Source organism: Pseudophryne corroboree, chromosome 2 (assembly GCF_028390025.1).
Source record: "Pseudophryne corroboree isolate aPseCor3 chromosome 2, aPseCor3.hap2, whole genome shotgun sequence".
NCBI classification, from domain to species: domain Eukaryota; kingdom Metazoa; phylum Chordata; class Amphibia; order Anura; family Myobatrachidae; genus Pseudophryne; species Pseudophryne corroboree.
This window is the reverse complement of record NC_086445.1, coordinates 831,002,305-831,019,695: the sequence shown is the minus strand read 5'-3', so window position 1 is coordinate 831,019,695 and position 17,391 is coordinate 831,002,305. Positions and strand designations below refer to the sequence as shown.

Below are 17,391 nucleotides of genomic sequence, written 5' to 3'. Positions count from 1 at the left end.
CAGTTGGCACAATAATAGATATCACCGTAACATCTTAACCATCGGTGATAATGTGTTACCATAAGATCCACTGAACTTACTATAATACAGGTAAACTGCTCTGGGTGGGCGTCCAGTGCCCCCTGTGGATTCAAAGAAAAGGATTTAGCTGGTAAGTACCAAAATCCTATTTTCTTTTTCATCCACTAGGGGTCACTGGAGTACTCTCGGGGGAAGGCACCAAGGTTTGCTTATTCGCAGGCCAGCCACGTTTGTGAAAACCAAAAAGCACAAACAAAGACGAGAAGATTTGAAGGCCGGAACCGCAATCTCTTGTTAAGGTGAAAAGATGACACCACCTTAGGCAAATAACCTAGGCGAGTTCTATGAACTGCCCGGTCACGATGAAATATCAGAAAGGGTGGACGACAGGACAAGGCTCCTAAGTCCGAAATCCTTCTAGCAGAGGCAATTGCCAATAAAAATAGCACCTTGGCTGTGAGCCATTTAAGGTCCACTGTCTCAAGAGGTTCAAATGGAGACTCTTGCAGGGCATTCAGGACAACAAACCGATTCCATGGAGCCACAGGGGGAACATAAGGAGGCTGAATCCGTAATACACCCTGAGTTAATGTATGAAAGTCAGGTATAGATGCAATTTTTCTCCGAAACCACACCAACAAGGCAGATATGTGAACCTTGAGGGAGGCCAGACAAAGTCCTAAATCCATTCCTTGCTGCAAAAACGCTACAAGTCTGGAAGTACTAAACTTGTATGCATCGTAATTCTTAGCAGCACACCAGGTGAAGTAAGAATTCCAGACCCTATAATAAATCCGTGTGGAAGTCGGTTTGCGGGCCTTTAACATTGTTTGGATAACCGCATAAGAGAATCCTTTGGCCCTCGGGAGTGAAGCTTCAAGAGCCACACCGTCAAAGCCAGTCTGACCAGGTCCGGGTAGACACAAGGGCCCTGAACAAGAGAGTCTGGGCATTGAGGAAGTAAAAGAGGACACTCTATCGATAGACTCCGCAGGTCTGAGAACAAATGCTGTTTGGGTCACGCTGGAGCAACTAGAAGTAGTATTCCTCTTTCTTGCTTGAACTTCTGTAGTACCCTGGACAGGAGTGACACTGGAGGGAACACGTAGGGCAGCCGAAAGCTCCATGGAATTCCCAGTGTGTCCACGAATGCTGCTTGCGGATCCCTTGTCCTTGATCCGAAGACCGCAACCTTGTGATTGTGTCAAGAGGCCATTAGGTCCACATCTGGTAGGCCCCACTTGTCCACTAGGAGTTGAAAGACTTTCGGATGAAGACTCCACTCTCCGGCGTGAACGTCCTGACAACTGAGGAAATCCACTTCCCAGTTCAGGACTCCGGGAATGAACACTGACAATATTGCTGGCAGATGGCATTCCGCCCAATGGAGGATTTTTTATACTTCCAGCATTGCCATGCAGCTTCGAGTGCTGCCTTGGTGATTTATGTACGCCACTGTGGTGGTGTTGTCTGATTGTGCTTGAACAGGCCTGTTTTGTACTAGAGGCAGGTCCAGTGTCAAGGCATTGAGCACTGCCCTTAATTCCAGAATGTTTACTGGGAGGAGAGATTCCTCCCTGGTCCACTGGAGAGAGTGTTGCTCCAACACTGCGCCCCAACCTCTCAGACTGGCATCCATTGTCAGAAGGACCCAGTTGGAGATCCAGAAGGGACAGTCCCTGCTCAACTGTTGGTCCTATAGCCACCAGCTCAGTGACAGACGGACCTCCGGAGTCAAGGAGATCATCTGAAACCTGATCCGCTGAGGCTGGTCGTACCACTTGGAGAGTATTAACCTCTGCAGAGGGTGTGAATAAAATTGAGCGTACTCCACCATGTCGAAGGTCAAAACCATGAGGCCTAGTACTTGATTCGCCGAGTGGATTGACACTCCTGGGCGAGAGAGGAAGTATCTGATTCTGTCCTAAATTTTCAGGACTTTCTCTGGAGACAGGAACAATCTCTGACTGTGTGTGTGTGTCCAGCAGAGCTCCCATGTGCACCATGCTCCGAGCAGGGACCAGTAATGACTTTTTCCAGTTGATGATCCACCCATGGGCTTGTAGGAATTGGACCGTCAGTTCCAGATGACTGAGGAAAACATCTTGGGATTTCGCCAGGATCAGCAAGTCGTCCTGATACGGCAGGATCCTGATTCCATGACGGCGAAGATGGGCCGTCATCATGGCCATCACCTTCGTGAAGATCCGAGGAACCGTGGTCAGTACAAATGGAAGAGCCTGGAATTGGTAATGTAGGTTGCCAATAGCAAACCGCAGATATTGCTGATGCGATATGGCAATAGGTATATGCAGATAAGCATCCTGTATGTCCAGGGATACCATAGAGCCTTCGGGTTCCATGGCCAGTACACTAGAGCGCAGAGTTTCCATACGGAATTTGGAGACTCTCACAATGATTTGAGGTTGAGTATAGGCCGGAAGGACCCATTTGGCTTGGGAACTAGAAACAGGGTCGAATAGTATCCCCTGCCTATCTGGAACAGAGGTACCGGCATTACTGCTCCTGTGTCCAGGAGGGATTGCACAACCAAGTGTAGAGCTTGCGTTTTTAACGGATCCAAAGGGATAACCATTGAGCAGAACTGGCGAGTGGGACGTCTCTGGAAATAGATTGCGTACCCGTGAGAGATGAGTTCCCGCACCCAGGCGTCTGAAGTGGTCTTTAACCAGACCTAGGCGAACCGCAGAAGTCGGCCTCCCACCCTGGGGTCCCTCAGGGGGAGGCCCACCCCGTCATGCAGCAGGCTTATCTTACTTGTAAGCAGGCTGACTGGCGGCCCAGAATTGTTTAGGTTTGGGATTAGTGGTTTTGGAAACACGAGCCTGTCACCTGACCCTTCGCTTTCCCTGTAAGTTGAAAGGAACAAAAAATAGTACTCTTAGCATTCGGAGCAGAAGGATTGGTACTTTGGAGACACACAGTCTTAGCAGACGCCAAGTCAGTGACAATCTTGTTCAGATCCTCCCCAAATAGGAGGTCTTTTTGGAGTCCAGGTCCACCTTCCAGGACCTTAACCACAAAATTCAGCGAGCCAGTATAGACGTAGTAGACACTTTGGTGGCCATTACACCTGCCTCAGAGGCCGGCTCCTGAATATAGTGGGAGGCTGTGGTAATATAAGACAGGTATTGTCTGGCAGTGTCAGACAAATCCTGAGGTAGCTCATCCTAGATTACCTTAACCCATGCTTCAATTCCTTTTGCGGCCCAGGAGGCTGCTATAGTGGGTCTATGTACAGCACCGGTAAATAGATTTCAGGCATCCCTCCACACACTTATCCATCGGTTCCTTTAGTGAGGTGACGGTGGTGGCCGGCAGAGTAGATGAAACCTCAAGACGGGCGACAAGAGAGTCCACCGGTGGTGGAGTTTCCCACTTGTTACTGAACTCCGCAGGGATAGGATAATGAGCTAGAATCTTCTTAGACAGGGAGAATTTCTTACTTGGAGACGACCTGGTTCCTGACGTATTTCAATTAAATGGTCAGAATGTGGTAAGACTACTTTAGTAACCTTCTGACATTTGAACTTGTCAGGTTTCTTAGACACAGTAGTGGGCTCAATCTCATTATCTATTTGGAGAATCAATTTAATAGCCTCCACTAGGTCAGAAACATCAACCTGGGTTGTAGAATCCTCGTCAGAAGCGACTGTATCAGTGTCCGATGGATCAGTATATTCCCCGTCTTCATCAGAAGAATTATCCGAAATATTCATGGATTGTGAGAAAGAAATGGCCCTCTTAGATGACCCCTTGGCCCCAGCAGGGTGTGGGGTAGGCTTCTGTCTAACCAAAGATTGATTTAATTGCTGTCATTGGGTAGACAGGTTATCCGCCCAAGGCGGATTAACTACAGGGACAATATGTGGCTGCAATGACACAGGAGGTCCCACAGGGGGCGCAAGACGTGTGACAAGCGTATTCAGCATACTTGAGAATGCTGCCCAAGGTGGTTCCTGATGGGCCACAGGAGCTGCGGGTTAACTGGAAGGCGTATGGCACCCAGTGCCTGAACCATCAGCTAAACCTTCCCCCTCAGTTAAATCCTTGGCACTAGCGCTGCACGATGCAGGAGTGTCCGCGGATTTACCACCCTGTGTGGCAGACATTATAATGAATGTAGCTTTAGGGCTTAACAGTACAATATAGCCAGACAAACACAATACCTGCAAATAACCCCCTGCGTTATGGGTCATCAAATACAGAGCACAAACAGAGAATTTAAGCGGTATGAGGTGACTGAAATACACAGGAAAAATACAAAAATCGTATATACTGTGTAGCACTATATAACTAATGGATCCTGACGCACCTAGCCCCCCAGGGTACAGAATATAGTGATAGCAATAGGTGGGATACACGAAAATGAGACCCACATGGTAGCTACAGGCACTAGTAAATCACATATAGATACATATATATATGTATATATATAGAGAGAGAAAGAGAGAGAGAGAGAGAGATAACAATGCACAGTAACTACTGGATGTATATCACAGAATACTTGTACTAAATATTCAGATAGCAGTACACTTGTTCTTAACCAACAATGTCTAAAATGACATGTAGAACACTTAATTGTCACAGCGCTGATGAGGCAGGCGGCTTTACAGAGGAGACCGTGCCCTGCAGTCCCGGAGATCAGTGCAGCTCTGTTAAAATGGCGCCCAAACGCTGACAGGGAGTGAGGGAGAGAGATGCAGCTCCAGGGCGGGAACATCAGCAGTAGATGGCGCCGGGAGCTGGGGGAGGGGCTACAGGTCAGAGCCTTATCCCCTCTGCTGGTCCTCACCACCGGGTACTATGGAGCCTATACTAAACAGATTTTTGTAAATCCGACCTGTGCTCCCTGCCCTGGTGGATATAGTGGGGTCCCTGTACGGCCACAGTGTCCACGCCAGTGCCGTGGTCCGTCTCCAAAGACCGCGACCGGATCGCGATTTACCGGCGGGTCCCACTTGGGGGACCATCTTACCTCCTCCCTGATGTTCAGCCACGCGATCCAGGAGAGCGTCGGCGGTGGTGTGCCTGAGGACCGGAGCGCCTCTGGTGCAAGTACCTGGGATCCAGGCCGCGGGAGTATGTAGCGCTGCTGGGGGAGGTGATGGAGCCGCAGCACAGAATGTCAGAATAACATAGACAGTGCTGCGGCCCTTGAAGTCTTCTAAAACAGCTCTTTTCAGGGCTGCCTAGTGCAGCCCCACCTGTTAGTGACCTGCACTGGCACCAAATTACAAACTGAGCTTCAGTGCCTGGAAGCGGGGTTATAGAGGAGGCAGTGCAGTGCATCCTGGGAACAGTCAAAGCTTTAGCCTGTTGTTGCCTCGGATCAAGATCCAACTCTACGCTCCCGATGTATTCCCTGTGGAATCCCAGTGTACCCCGCTGCAGAAATATACATACAGCCACACACTTATACACAGTCACACACATATATACACACAGCCACACATGTGTATACACAGCCACACATATATACACACAGTCACACACTTATACACACATATACACACAGTCACACACTTATACACATATATACACACAGTCACACATGTATACACATATATACATACAGCCATACACTTATACAGATATATACACACTCACACACACTTATTCACATATATACACACACAGCCACACATGTATACAACAGGGACGTGCAGTCAGGGGAGGCAGGAGAGGCAGTGCCTCCCCTGTCATACTGATTAAAATAATACAAATAAGAAATTTATAACACAGATTCTGTGTCATTGATATGTTCATTGTTATTTTAATAATTTCCCCTGTGAAATACAGTCGCAGGAGGCAATGAGAGCGGTGCCTCCTGCTGACTGTAGTGAAGGAGCTGAGGCGGGGGGCAGGCAGGGGGCGGGGCCAATCCACGGGCTGTAAAAGCCCATTGAAAAATGACTGTAGAGCGGCACCAGTACAGGTGCGTGCTTTCAGCCCACATGAAAGCACGCCCCTGTCAGCCTAGCAGATGTGATTGGCCCAGCGGATCCAGTGCTGCTGGATCCGCTGGGTAGCGGGCATATGTAGCGGTGGTAGACGGCGGAGGAAGCAGGCGATCGCGGCGGTGGGACCCGGCGGTGATAGTGTGGATGGCAGCATGCCTGGTAGCCATTGTTTAAGCGCGTACCCATTTCACAGAACTTTCAGGACTTACTATGATTAAAGTTGAATAAACTGAAATGTTGACTTGCACATTAGTGGTATCACCAGAATATATTGTTAATTAGTAAGTCCTGAGAGTGCCACAGTATTTGTGCTTATAGTACCTGTCATCCCACTTAGGGCACACAGCAGTCAGCAGCGTGAGCTGGGCTTAGGAGAAGAGCTGTAGCTGCTGCTGCCAGTTAAGGGGGAGGGAGCTTGGGGCCCCCCTGGGCCCCTCCATCAGACCTCGGCCCGGATAATTTGTACCCTCTCCCCCCCCTCTCTCTGCACCATTGGCAGTGGCAGGTGTAAAAGAAAAGCCCCGTAACAGGTATATATGTATATTTCTGTAGACCTGAATGATCTGAATTGGTGTGAGTATGCACTTACTGTACTCAACTTGTGTTTTCATGCCCTTTCCTTGTCATGTTCTACCTCTCCAGTTAAAAGGAGGTGTAAAAGGCAGTTACACACAAGTCTAAAGTGGCGCATGCATGTGCATTCTCTTTGTAGGAATGCGCAGTGTGTATGCAAACTGGGTAAATTCAACTCAGCATCAGGCCCTAGATTATATGTATCAGAAAATGCCAAGCAATAGGTTACACTCATATCAGAAAATACCAGGCTATAGAGTATACAAGGATCAGAAAATACCAGGCTATATAGTATACAAGGATCAGAAAATACCAGGCTATATAGTGCACAAGTATCAGAAAATACCAGGCTATAGAGTATACAAGTATCAGAAAATACCAGGCTATAGAGTATACAAGGATCAGAAAATACCAGGCTATATAGAGCACAAGTATCAGAAAATACCAGGCTATAGAGTATACAAGTATCAGAAAATACCAGGCAATATAGTATACAAGGATCAGAAAATACCAGGCTATATAGAGCACAAGTATCAGAAAATACCAGGCTATAGAGTATACAAGTATCAGAAAATACCAGGCTATATAGTATACAAGGATCAGAAAATACCAGGCTATATAGAGCACAAGTATCAGAAAATACCAGGCTATAGAGTATACAAGTATCAGAAAATACCAGGCTATATAGTGCACACGTATCAGAAAATACCAGGCTATATAGTGCACACGTATCAGAAAATACCAAGCTATATAGTGCACAAGGATCAGAAAATACCAAGATACTGTATATAGTGCACAAGTATCAGAAAATACCAGGCTATAGAGTAGTCAAGTATCAGAAAATATCAGGCTATATAGTGCACAAGTATCGGAAAATACCAGGCTATATAGTGCACAGGTATCAGAAAATACCAGGCTATATAGTACACAAGTATCAGAAAATACCAGGCTATAGAGTATACAAGTATCAGAAAATACCAGGCTATATAGTGCACAAGTATCAGAAAATACCTGGCTATATAGGGGGTCATTCCGAGTTGTTCGCTCGTTATTTTTTTGTCGCAACGGAGCGAATAGTCGCTAATGCGCATGCGCAATGTCCGCAGTGCGACTGCGCCAAGTAAATTTGCTATGCAGTTAGGAATTTTACTCACGGCATTACAAGGTTTTTTCTTCGTTCTGGTGATCGTAATGTGATTGACAGGAAGTGGGTGTTTCTGGGCGGAAACTGGCCGTTTTATGGGAGTGTGTGAAAAAACGCTACAGTTTCTGGGAAAAACGCGGGAGTGGCTGGAGAAACGGAGGAGTGTCTGGGCGAACGCTGGGTGTGTTTGTGACGTCAAACCAGGAACGACAAGCACTAAACTGATCGCAGATGCCGAGTAAGTCTGGAGCTACTCAGAAACTGCTAAGAAGTGTCTATTCGCAATTCTGCTAATCTTTCGTTCGCAATTTTAATATGCTAAGATTCACTCCCAGTAGGCGGCGGCTTAGCTTGTGCAAAGCTGCTAAAAGCAGCTTGCGAGCGAACAACTCGGAATGACCCCCATAGTGCACAAGTATCAGAAAATACCAAGCTATATAGTGCACAAGTATCAGAAAATACCAGGCTATATAGTGCACAAGTATCAGAAATGGGTGTGGTTCGTTTTATCGACAGTATCTAGGTCGACAATGTTTAGGTCGACCACTAAAGGTCGACAGTCACTAGGTCGACATGGATGGAAGGTTGACAGGGTTTCTAGGTCGACATGTGCTAGGTCGACAGGTCTAAAGGTCGACATGAGGATTTTTATTTTTTTTTGTGTCGTTTTCTTCGTAAAGTGACCGGGATCCCAAATTAGTGCACCGCGTCCCCTCGCATGGCTCGCTTCGCTCGCCATGCTTCGGGCATGGTGCCTTCGCACCACTACCGCTTCGCTCGGCACACTTTACCGTTCCAATCGTAGTCCACGTGGATCGTTAAGTATGAAAAAATTCAAAAAAAGAAAAAAAAATTGAAAAACTCGTGTCGACCTTTAGACCTGTCGACCTAGCACATGTCGACCTAGAAACCCTGTCGACCTGCCATCCATGTCGACCTAGTGACTGTCGACCTATAGTGGTCGACCTAAACATTGTCGACCTAGACACTGTCGATCTTCAGACCGGATCCCATCAGAAAATACCAGGCTATATAGTGCACAAGTATCAGAAAATACCAGGCTATAGAGTAGTCAAGTATCAGAAAATACCAGGCTATATAGTGCACAAGCAGGGGGGTCGGAATGGGGGGGGCAAGGGGGCAGCTCGCTCATCCCAAAACATGAGAGGCGCCATCCAGTCCACGCCTGTGCAGCCTCAGCCGTCAGCTTCAGCGCTGCCCGCGCTGTATTAGTGCTGTACACAGCGGGCAGCGCTGAAGCTGCCTTCCCTGTGCGCTCCGCCCCCACCTCGTTTGCTGCAGTGTCTGAGCGCGGGCGGGAGGCGCCAACTCTGAGCCGCTGGTCACTGCCGTCCCCGTGTACTGGCCTCCGGGAACCCGAGCTCAGTGACCCCCAGCCACCGGCCCCAGGGGTGCGTACCAGTCACCACACAGTACCTAACAGCCAGGGGAGGGCCAGTGTAAGGATTCTTATTACTGTTCAGGCCATTCCCTGCGCCCCCATATCTGTACCCCAACATCCCCCCTCTCTGTGTGCCCCAATACCTCCACCTTTCTCTGTGCCCCTACACTTCCCCTCTTCCTGTGCCCCAACACCTCCCCACTCTCCCTGTGCCCCCATATCCTGCCCTCACTGTGCCCCATCACCCGCCCTGTGCCCCAATAACCCCCCATCCTCAGCCCCCCCCCCTCCATTACTTCAGGTGCACCCCCTATCCCCTGTATACCTGTCCACTGGCCGGCCGCCCCGCCCTCCCCCCCCCCCCATAACTTCAGCGGCCGTGCTCACCCCACGCTTTGGCCGGTTCATATATACGCGGCTGCTGTTGCCGTGATCAGAGCTTCTGCGCATGTGCAGAAGCTCATGCAAGCAGGAAGCCGTGGAAATAAAGCGTGCTGCTGGAGCAACACAAGCCCGAGCCACGGCAATGAAGCGTACTGCTGGAGCCATGGAATTAAAGCCGGAGCCGCGGCAATGAAGAGTGCTGCCGTCAACATAAATGACCAGGGGCAGCCAGGGCACTGACTGAGTGGCCAGGCATCCAGAGCCGTCCAAGCCATGTAATTGCACGGGGTCATCCTGGAGCCATACAGCCTTTGGGCACAAGGAACCAACAGACTGCAGGAAATGGAAGTGCGACCTTGTCCTCAGACAGAAGCATGCGTACAAGTTAGTGTCGGTGACTCCTTGCTCATCTGTGTCTTAAGGCGTGTGCACACGGTGAGATTTTTTTCTTACGATTTTGACTATATAGTCAAAATCGTAAGAAAAGTTAGTGCAGATCACAAGGTGAAAGTCACCCTGCGATCCTGATGCGATGCCGATTCTGCGCATGCACAGAAGCTCAGTGAAGCACTTTGAAAATTGCCGCCGTCTGAGCTTCTGCGCATGCGCAGCAACCCCTCCTGCCCATAATGCATAGTATTCTGAGCCGTCAGTCACTACTAGCGGCTCCGCCTCCCTTCCAGCAACATCACGTGTTCCGCCTCCCCTCCAGCCCGGGCCGTCACAGCAAGCACACTGCACAATGGACTCGTGGCTGCTGCAGCTAGCATGCAAAGCAGGAGCTAGCAACCAGCAAATTCTGACTGCGTCACACACCAGTTGTGTGACAGTCAGTAAGTACTGTGTCAGTAAGTACTGTACAACTAACTGGTGCAATATGTATAACAACTAACTGGTGCAATATGTATAATGTGCTCTACCTAGTGCAATGTGTTTAATGTGCTCTGCCTGGTGCAATGTGTATAATGTGCTCTGCCTGGTGCAATATGTATAATGTGCTTCACCTGGTACAATGTGTATAATGTGCTTTACCTGGAGCAATGTGTAATAATGTGATCTGCCTGGCGCAATGTGTATAACGTGCTCTGCCTGGCGCAATGTGTATAACGTGCTCTGCCTGGCGCAAACTGTATAACGTGCTCTACCTGGTGCAATGTGTATAATGTGCTTTACCTGGTGCAATGTGTATAATATGCTCTGCCAGGCTGAAAAGTGTACAACAGGCTCTTCCTGGTGCAATGTGTATAATGTACTTTACCTGGTGCAATGTATAATAATATGCTCTGCCTTGCGCAAAGTGTATAACGTGCTCTGCCTGGCGCAAAGTGTATAACGTGCTCTACCTGGTGCAATGTGTTTAATGTGCTTTACCTGGTGCAATGTGAATAATGTGCTCTGCGTGGCGCAAAGTGTATAATGTGCTCTGCCTGGCGCAAAGTGTATAACGTGCTCTACCTGGTGCAATGTGTACAGTATAATGTGCTTTACCTGGTGCAATGTGTATAACGTGCTCTGCCTGGCACAAAGTGTATAACGTGCTCTGCCTGGCGCAATATGTATAACATGCTCTACCTGGTGCAATGTGTATAATGTGCTTTACCTGGTGCAATGTGAATAATGTGCTCTGCCTGGCGCAAAGTGTATAATGTGCTCTGCCTGGCGCAAAGTGTATAACATGCTCTACCTGGTGCAATGTGTACAGTATAATGTGCTTTACCTGGTGCAATGTGTATAACGTGCTCTGCCTGGCACAAAGTGTATAACGTGCTCTGCCTGGCGCAATATGTATAACATGCTCTACCTGGTGCAATGTGTATAATGTGCTTTACCTGGTGCAATGTGAATAATGTGCTCTGCCTGGCGCAAAGTGTATAATGTGCTCTGCCTGGCGCAAAGTGTATAACATGCTCTACCTGGTGCAATGTGTACAGTATAATGTGCTTTACCTGGTGCAATGTGTATAACGTGCTCTGCCTGGCACAAAGTGTATAACGTGCTCTGCCTGGCGCAATATGTATAACATGCTCTACCTGGAGGTGTGTATAGGAGGTTCTACCTGGTGCAATGTGTATAAGCGGCACTACTGTGTGGTGTAATGTGAATTGGCACTATTACGTGGCCACGCCCTTCCCCATGAAGCCACGCCCCTAAAATTTAGCAGCGCGCCTACTGCGCGCACTTTACATACATGGCTGTGCTCAGGCCTTCTGAGCAGTAATCCCGCCCACTTGACAGACTCCGCCCCCCAACAGACCCCACCTCTATTAGGGCAGCTTCCATAAATTTTCCGGGCTGGTTTTCGATCCCAATCCGCCCCTGCCTGCACCCCATATTCTGTGGCCCTTCTGCGTCGGAGCGCATCACCCTTTCCCCTGGAGCAGCCATGAAGCTGACTGACAACGTGCTGCACAGCTTCCAGGTGGCAAAGGTTTTCAGTGGGAACTCCGATAAGATCAACTGCTTTGACTTCAGCCCTGGCGGGAAGACAGTAATTTCCAGCTGCGACGACGACTCCATCATGCTGTACGACTGCCAGGAGGGCAAGCCCAAGAGGACGCTGAACAGCAAGAAGTACTGTGTGGATCTCATCCGATACACACATGCAGCAAATACCGTGGTTTATAGCTCCAACAAAATTGATGATACCATCCAGTACCTCTTTCTTCATGATAATAAATATAGCCGTTATTTCCCAGGCCACAATAAAAGGGCCGTTGCGTTATCGAAGTCTCCGGTGGATGATGCATTTATTACTAACCGTCTGTGGGACCTCCGGTCTCTCAACTGTCAGGGTCTGATGCACTTACAGGGGAAGCTAGTGTGCTCATTTGATCGAAGGGTTTTATTTTTGCTGCAGGAGTTAATTCCGAGATGGTGAATCTGTATGATCTTCGTTCTTTTGCTAAGGGTCCGTTTGCCACCTTTAAGATGAACTATGACCGCACCTGCGAATGGACGTCACTCAAATTTAGCAACAATGGAAAATTAATTCTTCTCTCTACCTAGTGTTCCTTCTAGGATTCAAATAGGGCAGGGCGCCGGACTCCAGGGGCATATTGCCGCCTGTGCGCCCGAAACGGGGGCGCGGCCATGTAAAATAGAGGGCGTGGCCAGGCAAACATCATTTTAGTGGGCGATGCAGCCCCCAGACGTTGCTATAGGGGGCGTCTGTGGCCGGCGACGTCACTGTTGGGGGCGTGCCCAGCACCGACGGAGGTGCTGGGCTTCCCCCAGCTCTTTCCCATAGCATGAATGGATGCCGTGCCATACGCGCACGGCATCTTTACACGCTGGGAGTGCAGGAAGCGGGCGGCTGTTCTAGCAGGGCACCGCAGAAGGGGCAGGGCGGATTTTGCCTTTAAAAAATCGGGCAGGGCGCGGCGCCCTGCTAAAACAGCCTAGCGTGAACACTTCTACCAATGGCGGCTTCCTGAGGCTGGATGATGCGTTTAAAGGGGCCGTGCTACACACCTTTGGAGGTTATAACAACAGTAAAATGGTCACACTAGAAGCTTCTTCCACCCCGGATTCTCAGTTCATTATGATCGGGTCGGAAAACGGGCAAGATCCATGTATGAAACAGAGAGAGCGGCATGAAAGTGGCCATACTGGATGGCAAGCACACCGGACCCATCACCTGCTTACAGTTCAATCCCAAGTTCATGACCTTTGCATTGCATTGAGGAAGCAGTAGGGAGAGGAGGAATGAGGAGGAGGAGGCACTTAACTAGCAGATATATGTGTATAATGGGCTCTACCAGGCGTAATGTATATATGGGCTCTAGCTGGCGTAATGTGTAATGGGGTCTACCAGGCGTAATGTGTATAATGGGCTTTACCGGGTGTAACATGTGTAATTGGCTCTACCAGGCGTAATGTGTAACATGTGTAATGGGCTCTACCAGGCGTAATGTGTATAATGGGCTCTACCAGGCGTAAGGTGTATAATGGGCTCTCCCAGGCATAATGTGTATAATGGGCTATATCTGGCGTAATATGTATAATGGGCTCTACCTGGCATAATGTGTATAGGGGCTCTACCAGGTGTAATGTGTACAAGCGGCTCTACCAGTCATAATGTGTATAATGAGCTCCACTTAGCATAATGTGTGTAATGGGCTCTACCTGGCATAATGTGTAAAAGGGACTCTACCAGGTGTAATGTGTACAAGGGGCCACTCCTAGCTGCTCCATAGAGTTCCATACAGGTGCAAGAGACCTGTCTAAGGTGGCCAGGAGCTAGGGGCGCCAAACTGAGATTTTTTCTTGCCGCCCCCAACCAAAAAACGTTCTGACGCCCCTGTGCACAAGTATCGGAAAATACCAGGCTATATAGTACACAAGTATCAGAAAATACCAGGCTATAGAGTAGACAAGTACCAGAAAATACCAGGCTGTATAGTGCATAATTATCAGAAAATACCAGGCTATAGAGTACACACGTCAGAAAATACCAAGCTATATAGTACACAAGTATCAGAAAATACCAGGCTATAGCGTATACAAGTATCAGAAAATACCAGGCTATAGACTACACACGTATCAGAAAATACCAGGCTATAGAGTACACACGAATTAGAAAATACCACACTACTGTATATAGTGCACACGTATCAGAAAATACCAGGCTATAGAGTACACACGTATCAGAAAATACCAGGCTATATAGTGCACATGTATCAGAAAATACCAGGCTATAGAGTACACACGTATCAGAAAATACCAGGCTATATAGTGCACACGTATCAGAAAATACCAGGCTAAGGTGTATACAAGTATCAGAAAATACCAGGCTATAAAGTACACATGTATCGAAAATATCAGTACATATGAAATACTGAAGTGAAGAAAGATGTCTGCATATGTGCTGACCTTTATCTAGTATATTTGCAGGGAATATGTTTTGTTCTCTTTCAGCTCTGACTCATTTATTACAACAGGTTTTGGCACATGGCTACCCAGCTGTCATCACACAGATCATCCAACTATTTTTCAACTTTAGACATACATTGATAAATCGATCAGCTGTCACTGACTCCACCATTCACAATTCTGGGAAAAAACAGCAGTCTTCCGGACACTCCAGAAACAGCAATACATGTATAAACTCTTAAGAAAAACATGCAATGCATGCTTGACACAAAGTAGTATCTGGCAACACAACTGCAAAGTAATACACTGCACATCTAGAAAGATATCACCTCTGAAAAGGACAAAATAATATCCAGTGACAGCAGAGAGAAGAAACTAGCGTTCTGGTGTGTTTAGAGGAGCATATTATCTAACAGATTTCTGCAGCTCAAAATACCAGCGATCCAAATGTGAGATCATACTTAGAAGGCTGGTGCTGGAGCGAGAAGACCAGGTTCCTAATCCTACGCTTCTGTTTGTCATTGCAGTAGGAACACACAATGCTGGAGGCTTACATCACATTTGAAAGTAAAATGATCTACTGTTATAATGTAAAGAAAACACCTCTCCATATTTGTGCAGCTTTTTATGCAGTGAATAGCTTTTTTATGTAACCTAGCAGTGGAATGGAGCATAAAAGCTATTACCAGGAGGGATATTTAAGAAAAATAAAAAGGAAAAGTAAGTAGGAGACCTAAAATCGAATTAAAGACCAAGTGACAAGTAGCTATACAGTAGCATGTATAAGGCATTCAGAATGTAAAAGGTACTGTGGATAAATATTAGCTATATTATTTACACAATATACATTTTTCATCCAACATGAAATACTATTTTGGGTTATTATGCATCCAGTTTTGGAAAATTGTATCCATTATTAAGGGTAGTACATGAATTAACAGGAAGCATTCGATATCCCGACTGTCGGGATCCCAGTGGTCAGCATACCAGCGCCGGGATCCCAACAACTAATCTCCCTCTTGGGGTGTCCACGATATCCCTGGGGGGAGAATAAATAGAGCGGTGCGCGTAGCACACCATCGTGCCCGCAGCATGGCGAGCGAAGCAAGCCCGCAAGTGGCTCTTTTGCACTTGCCCCGCTGCCGGCCTTCTGGCGGTTGGAATCCCAGCGCTGGTATGCTTGGCGCCGGGATCGCGACAGCCGGGATATCGTAGTAGACCCGAATTAACAAGCCAGTAGTTTGTAAATAATTGTATTAATTTTGTAAACCCTCCTTAATGTTACAAGTGTTTATGCCTCCTAGGTGGGTATACCCTTCCTGATGGAAATAATGGGGTCAATTCAATTAGTGGGGAACAAGGCCGGCTCTCGCACTGGACTCTCTGATTTATGTATGCAGCCCTATGGGTACCATAAGTGAGAACATTGCCCTAATTGACCCCAAGGTGTGAAAAATAAACATCCCGTACAGCAGTAGATACTGACAGCAAAATTGGTAATAGGTTACAACAAAGAAGGTGTGCAATGATGGCAAAGAAATATACTAGGCACACAGCTATTTGAAGAGAAAAGGGGAGGGGCAGACCTGAGCACAGGTGTATCAATTAGGGTGTGAATCAATTGCTAAGAATAAATTGTTCCACAGTGTAATATAAGTACCGTGGTTTTATCCAGTGGAATTCCACTTACAATGTCTCAGGTGGAGGTGCTCCCCTGAGAGTATGGTGAACGTATATACAAGAAGGGGCAGAAGAAACTCTCTTTTTCTGGGGGCACTCTTATAGTTATAAAATTTTACTTTTATTACTGTACTTTAAAAACAATAAGTATTGTAATGACATACAGATAGACAAACATCACATATAACATATAGTTGTAGATAATAGCAGAGATAATAAATTCTCTTGCTGTAATAAATGCTTCAAATAGACAATCTGTAGTTCACTGATAATTCGGAAAGCTTGAGCGAAATAATTCTTTTTCTTTTTCAAAACTGGTACCGTATTTTCAAGGTCTCAGATAATTCCTATTGTTGCAGTAGGTAACACAGTTCACAGTGCAGATACTGTATACAGCATGTAAAGAATAATAATGACTCGAAATAACAATCACCAATGAGTCCACACCACAGAATATCTCACAAAATTGCCAAATACTTGATGATATCAGTGCTTGATGTCAATATTGCTGATTAATAACATGCCATGTGAGGGTATGTCGTGCAGGATAAAGGTACCCCAATTAGTGTCAATATACAAGGTTGCCTGTTACTACCCCTCCACTCATGCAAGGAGTTTTACCTTTATCCTGCACGACAAATCCAAATCCAAGTCCGGCTCTGTACTTTCCGCCAGACTCGGAAACCAGAACAAGGCAAAACGTCATCTTCCCGCGGGTTTTGGATTCCATACAAACAGCTGCGCGTCGCCGCCATTTTCACTCCGGACTTGGAGAGTGAGGGAGACAGACCTCTGTCTCTCTGTGGGTGGTGGCGTCGGGTGGGGTTAGTGTGTGCACTATAGGGGTGCTGCTGCAGTCACTGTGGTGTACCTGTGCTGTGTTAGGGGTGCTGTCCTGGTGTTTCATGTGCTGTATGGGGGCTGCAGCTGTACATGGGTGTAGCTGTCCTCCTGTATGCTGTAAAATATAGGGGTACTGCTGTTAAAATAAAATTACACTGGCCCTGTATGCTGTAAAAATTTAGGGGTGCAGTTGTTAAAAATTAAAAGCACACTGCTCTTGTAAGCTGTCAAATATAAGGGTGCTGCTGTTAAAATAACATTACACTGGCCGTGTATGCTGTAAAAAATCAGGAGTGCAGTTGTTAAAAATTAAAAGCACACTTCTTCCTGTATGCTGTCAAATATAAGGGTGCTGCTGTTAAAAATAACATTACATTGGCCATGTATGCTGTAAAAATTCAAGGGTGCTTTTGTTAAAAAATAAAAGCAAACTTCTCATGTATGCTGTAAAATATAGGGGTGCTGCTGTTAAAATAAAATTACACTGG

General features: G+C 47.1%; 1 protein-coding gene and 1 pseudogene across 10 annotated transcripts in view; one reads left to right on the top strand and one right to left on the bottom strand.

The window, feature by feature from the left end:
- Window positions 1-17,391, bottom strand: part of CDKL5 (cyclin dependent kinase like 5) — an 850,075-nt gene that overhangs the window by 676,459 nt on the left and 156,225 nt on the right. The gene's annotated exons all lie outside the window — the stretch shown is intronic.
- LOC135019389 (WD repeat-containing protein 82-like) lies at window positions 11,892-13,191 on the top strand (annotated as a pseudogene).